Raw genomic sequence first — 9,453 nt, forward strand, 5'->3', positions numbered from 1 at the left:
CTCTTTCCCATGTTCTCTCTTTTTGCTTATTAACTATATTATACAAATGGATGACTGTTGGCCAGAACTGTTTTACAATCTCTGCTGTTTCTGACACTACGAGAGATCTTGCCTCCTCGACCCCTCAAAAATCAGAATTAGAAACATTCACAGTCAATTATCTGTAAAGTACTTGTGTACTTTGGCTTTCCACCTATAAACTTGAATTACTCCTTTGAGGTTGTAACAATAAAAATTCAGAATTTTAGGAACCAGCTGGTGGCATAGAGGTTAAGGCACAGGATTCCACATAGCCGACTGTACAATTCAAGTCCCAGACCCAGCGGCTTGAAAAACACTTGAGCTCTTGTGTGTACGCCCAAAGTCCTGAGAGGATGATGGAAGAGAAGGGATTGTGGTGTGGTCATCTCCTCTGTGGAGTGGTGTCTCACTTTTCTTCTCTATCTTCGTCTCTCTCTGGAGAGCACACATACCCTATAGCAACAGCAACAACAACAAAGAAATTCAGGATATTAGCTGCTTCTGCTACAAATTTGGCTATTCCAGCAGGGGTTAAAAAACTAAAACTCTCATGGGACTGGCAGTTGGTGTGGTGGTTAAGGGGACTTGACTCGCATATGGCCGACCACGGTTAGTTTCCCTGACCAAGTGGCTTGCTTTCTCTTTATCTCTTTCTCTTTCTCTCTCTCTCTCTCACTCTGATAAAACATACATACATACATACATACATACATACATACATAAATTTAAGTAAAATAATTCTTTAAAAAAATAAACTCTAAAATCTCAACTATACTACTTTCATCACATTTTATTAGCTGTAAATAACCATGGATGTGTTTTAGCATCATTCTTAGTATGCGACAATTATTGAGCACTGAATTACATTGCTACTTTCTAAAAGAAAAATTATGTTTTAAATCTATTGAGTTGTCTGGAGAATCATGACACATTTTTTCATAGAAAAAACAGTAAAATACATCATGAATTTCCTGACAACCTAATACAATCACTAAAAGGCTTCATGCTGCCAGAAATAGCAATGCACAAATTTTTATTAATAAAATACCAGGTTGTGGGTAGGGAATTGAGCCAGAAATTGTCAGAGATGGGATGATTTTTAGAGTTAGTAATTTTCACTAAATAGTTATTTTAATAATATTGTTGTTTTTATATTAATGGGAAGAAAGAGATATTAAAGCAGAAATATATGAAAAAGATGAATTATAAGAATAGCATAAATTGGGAACCAGCAGTTAGTGTAATGGCTATGTCGCTGGACTCCCACGTAGTCGACCGTGGTTCGCGTCCCGGACCAGGTGGCTTAAAACTCACGCCAGGCACGTGTGCGTACGTGCCCAAGATCCCGAGAGGAGAATGGAGGAGAAGGGATTGCGGCATGACCATCCCCCCTGGGGGGTGGTTTCAAAAAAATTGCTTTCTGTCTCGATGGCTCTCTCTGGCTGTCTGGCGAGCGCACGCGCCCTATAGCGGAAAAAAAAAAAAAAAAGAATAGCATAAATTCTTTGGAAATAATCTTCATAAAAATTTAAGGTTTTTAAGGTTGTGTTTTAACAAACCATTTAGCATGTATTCTACATTTGTGATAAAAGTAAATAATCAAAAAACTTCAAGAATTGCAAACAAAGATTTCATTATATAAAAGTACATTTTTTTGGAGATTTTTGCTATAGAGTGCGCACACTCACCAGAAAGACAGAGAGAGAAAGAGAGAGAGAAAGCAAGAAATCACCTCCCGGGGGGATGGCCACACCACAATCCCTTCTCCTCCATTACCCTCTCGGGATCTTGGGCATGCACACACATGTGCCCAGCATGAGTTTAAGCTTCTGGGTCAAGGACTTGAACCACGGTCGAGTACATGAGAGTCCAGCGACATAGCCATTACACTAACTGCTGGTCCCAAAGTACATCATTTAATAAACTATCTGAAAAGTAAATTAAAGGAAAAATCCCATTTATACTAGCAATAAAAAATAAAATCTTTATTTTGTTTTCATTCTCATAAACAGTGCATTTTGACTAAAATTAAGGCAGATCATTATAATTTTAATGACTATTACTAGGAAAACACTCTTTTTTAAAGTTTTTTAAAAGGAATATTTTATTTATTTACTTATTTATTATAATTTGACCAGAGAGGGACAGACAGAGAGAGAGAAAAAGAGAGGAAGTGAGAAAGCAAGCCACCAGACTCAGGACTCGAACCCTGGTTGGCCATGTGGGAGTGTCCAGCGCCTTAACCCCCAGCACCCCCAACCACCATGTCACCTGCTGGCCCCCTAAGAGAACACTCTTTTTTAAAAAGTATATTTCTATTACTCTCCATACATTAAATTGCTATACATCATTTAGATTGTGAAGAAACTTTACCCAGCCTGATATACACCTTAGTCTAGCCCAGTCGAGACCACCGTACACATCCTCATCAATAGAAAATAACCTCATCTGTGTCCCTCAAGTATCTTACCTCTCCATTTCCACCCCCCAAATTTCCTACTGTTTTCCCCTCTCATACTCTCTTTCCACTTTGTCTCTAGGGTCAATTACAATTTTTAATACTTTTATGCCCTCCAGTCTTTCAGTCTCTACCATAGAGTGCAGTCGGTATATGTTAATTGGAGACATGCAATGTCTCTCTTTAATAGCCTGACTTGCTTCACTCAGCAACAAATGTTTCTTATTTGTCCACTCTCAATTGAATTCTAGAGCTTTGTTGATTTTTTTTGGCTGAATAGTATTCCATGGAGTATAGATCTATGTTAGCTAACTTCTTGAACTACTAAGGGTTTTACTTCCCCTTCTTTCCCCCAAGTGAAAGAAAGGACCTATTCAAAGGAACCAGACAATTCCTATTAAATTCTAAACTTTGAATTGTAAAAGTGGAACTTTGAACTGTCATTTTGCAATAATGCAACTAGGTTAGTTTAAGTTATGCTTACAATGAAGCATTTAAGTAAATATTTTACCAAAAGAATCTGTGATGTGCTTAATTACTTATTTTCTTTTTCTTCTGCCTATATCCCTATGTGCCTCTTCCCCCATTCTGGGTACTTTGGATTACCAATTCAAACATATCTAAAAGATATGAAAAACTTATTTTTTCTACTGAGCCACATGTCTGCTTTGATGGCTTCTTACATGTTTGCTGTTATCCTGAGTGTTGTAAAGAATACAAGTTATATTTGATGTTTTTTAAGCACTTTATAAATTTAGTTTTAGAAAGACATTAACACAAAATTAGGGGATAGTTGATAAATTATGCACTGTCAAGTTAAATACAAATTAGAGTCAAGTATACATTTTAAACTTTTGGCACACCTTTCATAGTGGAGGTTGAACTTCATTTGGACCTTGAAGAATGTGTTGCACTGCATTAAGAAAAAGGAGAATTGGAGAGTAGTGTGAGCAAGTTATAAAGGTGAAAATGTCTACATTTATTTTACCAAAAAGTGAAGAGACTGATCAGATTCATTTTTAAGTTGACTTATGTATTATTTTCAGTAGAACTGGCAGTTATAACAATGTTCAGTAAATGCTAAGTGCTATTACATGGGATTGTGTTAAAATTTCACTCATATTAATCTTGGTGATCTTGTAAAGTAGGTCATACTAGCCTTATTTTATAAGGGAATTATGGAAAAGCTCTGTATCTTGCCCAATGTCATATAGCTATAAGTAGACATAAATTCACAGATTGAACATAAACACTCTCCAATCCCTACCCTTTGTTCTAACTCAGATAGACAGGGTTGATGAAAATATAGAGGGCACTCAAAGTCATGCAGAAGGTGGAGACTTGCTATACTGAACAGCTTGGGACAAAACGTGTGATAAAGGAGAGTTTAGCATTCCAGGGTGATGGAATGGGTTATTTCACTTAATGGCTGTACTACAGGGCCAGCCTGGAATGGGTTATTTCAAACACACCAATCTTCTGTGAACAGTTAGAAAGGCTAGACCTAACAAAAATAAAAACAAACAAAAAAGGAACAAAAGGAAAGAATGAAGAAAGCAAGTTCCAAATGAATGGAAGGCTACCAAACAGTGAGGAATTGTAGGACAAAGATCTAGGAGAGAAAGAAAGCCCTAAGAGAAAAGCCTGGTGTTCAGTGTTGCTTATCCCCTAGAGATATCTGTAGATTCTGAAAGGAGTATGTGAAAGGCTAAGCAGCACTTTCATAGGTTCCTGACAATAGGGAGGCAAAAGGTGAAGTCAGAATTTGCCAAGGGTGAGAATGAATATTGGTAAAAACACAAGCTTTGGATTAGGACTATGATGGGCCAAATCCTAGAAGTAAGGTAGAGATTAGAAATATACCAACCCTCACAGGAATTGAAGCCCAGATTCAAATAATATTAAACTCATTGGATTAAGATGATCTCAGATTGCTAATGCTACTAGCCTAACTTCCTTTCAGAAACAAAGTGAACCCTTTCTCTGGAGGCTCATTTAGAGTCTCAAATTACATCTAGAATTCTTCATATGCAATGTCTAGTTTTCTTTCAATTGCTTATATAAAACAAAACATGACTGAAAATCAACAGAAACAGGACCAGAAGATAGTGTAATGGTTATGTTGCTGGACTCCCATGTAGTCGACCATGGTTCAAGTTCCAGACCCAGTGCCTTAAACTCATGCCAGGCGCATGTGCATGCGTGCCCAAGATCCCGAGAGAAGGATGGAGGAGAAGGGATTGCAGCATGGCCATCCCCCCAGGGGTGAGTTCTCTCTTTCTGTCTCTCTGTGTCTCTGTCTTTCTGGCGAGCGCACGTACCCTATAGCAAAAAAAAAATAGCAAAAACCTCTCCAAAAAAAGAAAAAAGAAAAAAAAAAAACAGACAAGGAACATTAGAAATGAACTTATCCTAAATGCAGATATTAGAATTAATCCGAGTTTAACCATGATTAGTATGTTCAAGTAATTAATTGATAAGATTAATCTTGGTAAAGGAAATTAAAAATGAATTTCAAAAGGGAAATTCTAGAACTGTAATAAGAATTTAGTTAATGGGTTTTACATCAGAGTATATATAGCTGGAAATTAATTAGTGAACTAGAAGAGAGAGATCAGAAGTAAATATCCAAACTAATGCACAGAAAGACAAAAGTTTAGAAAACACAGAAGAGAATCTAAGAGAAGTATGGAATCAGGTGAGAAAGTCTAACATTTGTAGAGTTCCAGAAGGAAAGGAGAGAGAAAATGGTGCAGAAATAATATTTGATAGATACTGGGAGAAACTTTTTCACAACTGATGAAAGATATCAAGTTGCCGATTCAAGAAGCATATGATCCCTAGGTAAGATAAATACACGGAAAACTATATATAAAAATATGCTGATATTTGAAGATAAAAAGAAAAATTTTAAAGTAGCCAGAGGACAACAGCTATATCACTGTCAAAAGAACAGCGAAATTTTCAGCTGATTTTTCAGAGAAACAAAGTCATAATGCAATGCAATGAAATATTTAAACTGCTAAGGGAAAATTATTTTCACCTAGAATTCTCTATCCACTGAAAATATTCTAAGAAGTGAAGGAGAAATATAAAGGCAAAGACAAAAACAGAAATAATTACAAGTAAACCCTGTTGGTTTAGTCTGTTCAGGCTGCTATAAAAAATACCTTAGACTGGGTATTATAACAACAGAAATATAAACAACAAAAATATTTTGCTCACAGTTCTAAATGGTAGGAAGTCCAAGTTCAAGGTGCTGATGGATTCAGTGTCTAGTGAAGGCCCTTTTCTCATAGACAGCTTTGTGTCCTCACTTGGCAGAAGGGGCAAGGGAGCTAGCTCCCTTGAACCTCCTTTAAACTTCTTTTTGTAAGGGTACTGTTTGCATTCACAAAGGTGGAGTTCTCATGACTTAATCACTCCCTAAAGACCCCACCTCATTTTTTTTAAAAAGAGAGAGAGAGATTTTTGCTATAGAGCATGTATGCTTGCTAAAGATACAGAGACAGAAAGTGAGAAGTCACCCCCCAGGAGAGATGGCCACTCCACAATCCTTTCTCCTCTTGGGATTTTCGACCCACAAGCACATGCGCCCAGCCCAAGTTTTAAGCTACCTGGTCTAGGACTCAAACCATGATCAGCCGTGTAGGAGTCCAGCAATGTAACCACTATGCCATCTGCTGATCCCAAAACCCCATCTCTTAATATTACCACATTGGCTGTTAAATCTTGATATATGGGTTTTAGGGAGATTCCAACATTCAGGCCATAGCACCCACAAAAGGAAAAACTTAATAGTGCTTTTCAGGCAGAAGGAAAATATTCTCAGATATAAATTTAACAATGCAATAATAAATGCAGAGTGCTAGAAAGTGAAAATATATAGATCAATCTAAATGAATTTTTAGCATATAAAACAAAAACGTATTGTGATATTTTAAAAAATATAAGAATTAAAATACATGGCAGGGCAAGCAAGTAACATGGTGATTTAGGTGCTAGACTCCCACATGGCCAAATATGGTTCGAGTCCCAGCCCTGTAGGCTTGCGTTCTTACTTTCCCCTTCTCTCTCTTTCTTTCTCTCTCTTTCTCTGTCTCTTTGGTTAAATTACAATAAATAAATAAATAAAAATAACAAAGTTAAATAAACAAATAATTTTTTAAAAAGAAAATACATGGCAACAATTGTACATGAAAAGAATTTGGAATAAATGAGGTTAAAGTGTTTTGAAGTCCTTGTATTATCAAGGATATTTGCTGTAGGTAGCAAGAGAAGAGTAGAATCATATATATATATATAAGGGAACAGAATTTATTTTTTTTTTTTGCCATAGGGCTCATGTGCTCACTAGAGAGAGAAACAGAGAGTGGGAAAGTGAAAAGTCACCCCCCCAGGGGGGATGGCCATGTTACAATCCCTTCTCCATATTCCTCTCAGAATTTTGAGTACATATGAACATGTGCCTGGCATGAGTTCTAAGCCACTAGGTTCAAGACTCCAACTGTAGTTGGTCAAGTGGGAGTCCAACACCTTAACCACCATGCTGCCTGCTGGCCCCAAATTTAATGAGTTTTAAAAAGAAGAAAAGAAAGAAAAAGAACAGGAGATAGGAAGGAAGGAAAAATAGAAAGCATTTAGATCCTAATATGTAAGTGGTTATAGTAAAAAAAAAGGACAAGATTCTTCTTTCTGTGGTAAAGTCTAACAAAGGAATCAATTAAAGGTAGTGAGTTGCTGAAATTAGAGCAGTGAGAATGAAGAGAAAGCAAATTGGCAAGATCTTTTTGAGCAAGGCTAAAACTCATCTTTGTACATTGCCTGGGACATAAAAATGACAGAAAAATAAAATAGGGCTGCAAGATTTTCAGCCTGAGAGAACAAAAGAAAATTAAGTAAATTTAAAGGGAGAGAAACAAATGGCATTTGTTTGGATGAGGGGAATATTGGATTGAGGTCAAAGCTAATCTCTGGGCATTTAGAAATTACATCATTCAAAATGTTGACTTGAAAGCTGATAACATAGATGTGATCATTTTCAATTTATATGGGAATTCACTATAGAAATGAATGTAAAATTAATTCAATGAAAGTTAGATACCTTTCTATGTTGTAGGTTCTGCAATGATCCCTAGGCATATAGTGATTAACCGGGCAGGCCTGGTGCTTGCCTTTGTGCTACAGAAGCTAAGGATAGGACTTTGGAAGTTAAAGAAGGAAAGGGGAATAGAAAAAGAAGAAAGGAAAAGGAGTCATTAACTGGGAAGAGGAGTCACTAATTAATGACAAGGATAGATTCTGCCTCCAAATGTATTTCATCCAGGAATACACTAAGGTGCCATATCCCCACGTGGGTCTTGAACTGAGAATATCAACATAATAAATCATTATTAGCAACTTTTTCCTAAAGTAATACCAGGTGAGACTGATGGAAATGAAATCAGATTTTCCTATATCTTTGTCTTTGAGCTTCTTTGACTTTATGCATGTTACCACATGCTGTGGGTTTTATACTTTTTTTCTATATATAATATAGTAATTATGGGCTTCTATTAAAAAGTACCATAGACTGGGTGACTTATAAGCAGAAATTGATTCCTTACAGTTCTGGAGGCTGGGAGTCTTAAGAAAAAGGGACCAATAGATACAGTGTCTGGTGAGGGCCCCCTTCTTTGCGAAAGACCTCTGGTTTTATCCTCATGGTGGAGAACAGAGAGAAAGAAAGCTCTCTCCTGTCTTTATTTGTTTGTTATAGCGTGTGTGTTAGAGAGAGAGAGAGAAAGAGAAAAAGAAAGAAACCAACCGCCTGGGTGGCCCCTTTCTCCTGTTGGGATTTTGGTCACATACACACACACCCTGTGTATTTTTCAAGCCGCCAGGTCTTGGACTCAAACTGCTCAGTCAGGGGCTGACAGGTGATATGGTGTTTAAGGGCACTGGATTCCCACATGGCTGACCACAGTTCAAGGCCCGGACCTGGCAGCTTGCTTTCTCGCTTTCCCTTTCTCTTTCTCTCTGGTTAAATTAAACAATAATAATAATGATAATAACTGGAAATAAATAAATAAATAATTGTTTAAAAACAAAAACACAAACAAAAAACCACTCAGTCAACCATGTGGGATCTAGTCACCTTAACTACCACACCACGGGCTGACCCTCTCCAAGTCTTTTTTGTTTTTAATGTATTTATTTACATTTAATCACATCTTTATAGTGTACAACATTTCTTTTTTCAGCACAAATACTATGCATGTCAGTCAAGCCAAAGATACTACTCTATAACTTATCAGCAAATACCTTCTCATTTTTTTGTCAATTAAGCATACTTTTACTTGTTTTTTCCTTCCCCTTTCCCTTCTCTCCCTTCCATACCAAACTTTTCTTTCCCCCATTTTATTGATTCTTAAAACACCTTAAATTAAAAATATGGACAAAGCTGGAATCTAGTTAAAAGTGCACTATAATTTTCTTCTGAAATATTTTTTTAAATTAATTAATTCACATTCATTCCCTGAGTATCATCAGAGCATACAAAATGTGATTTCCCATCCAGAATGTACTGCATGGTGGCTTAATCATACCTGTTATTGTCAATAATTTTCCATTTCTAGTTTCATATATATATTTTTTTCCCCCTATTTCTCACCCTCCGCCATTTCCCACCCTCCTCCCACACTATCTCAGGTGTCTACAGTTGCTTTCCATTTCTTTTTTCCCTTCACATTTCACTGATTCACAAAGTTTCTTAAATAATATAAGTACTTTCAATAGCAAGTTCAGCTTGTATATTCCAAGTCTTTTCATAACAGCTCTAATCCCATTCATGAGGGCTCCCTAATTACCTCCCAAAGCCCCCACCTTCTAATAGCACCTATTAGGGTTTAGGATTTCAACATGAATTGGGCAGGAGGGAGGGATACAAACATTCAGTCCATAGCATTCTCTTTATTTTTTCTTCCTTCCTGGTC

At 36.7% G+C, this 9,453-nt stretch overlaps 1 protein-coding gene across 1 annotated transcript in view; it reads left to right on the top strand.

The window, feature by feature from the left end:
* GK (glycerol kinase) overlaps positions 1 to 9,453 on the top strand; it is a 98,486-nt gene that overhangs the window by 30,502 nt on the left and 58,531 nt on the right. The gene's annotated exons all lie outside the window — the stretch shown is intronic.

The sequence above is a fragment of the Tupaia chinensis genome, unplaced genomic scaffold, assembly GCF_000334495.1.
Source record: "Tupaia chinensis unplaced genomic scaffold, TupChi_1.0 Scaffold000600_1, whole genome shotgun sequence".
In the NCBI taxonomy this organism is placed as follows: domain Eukaryota; kingdom Metazoa; phylum Chordata; class Mammalia; order Scandentia; family Tupaiidae; genus Tupaia; species Tupaia belangeri.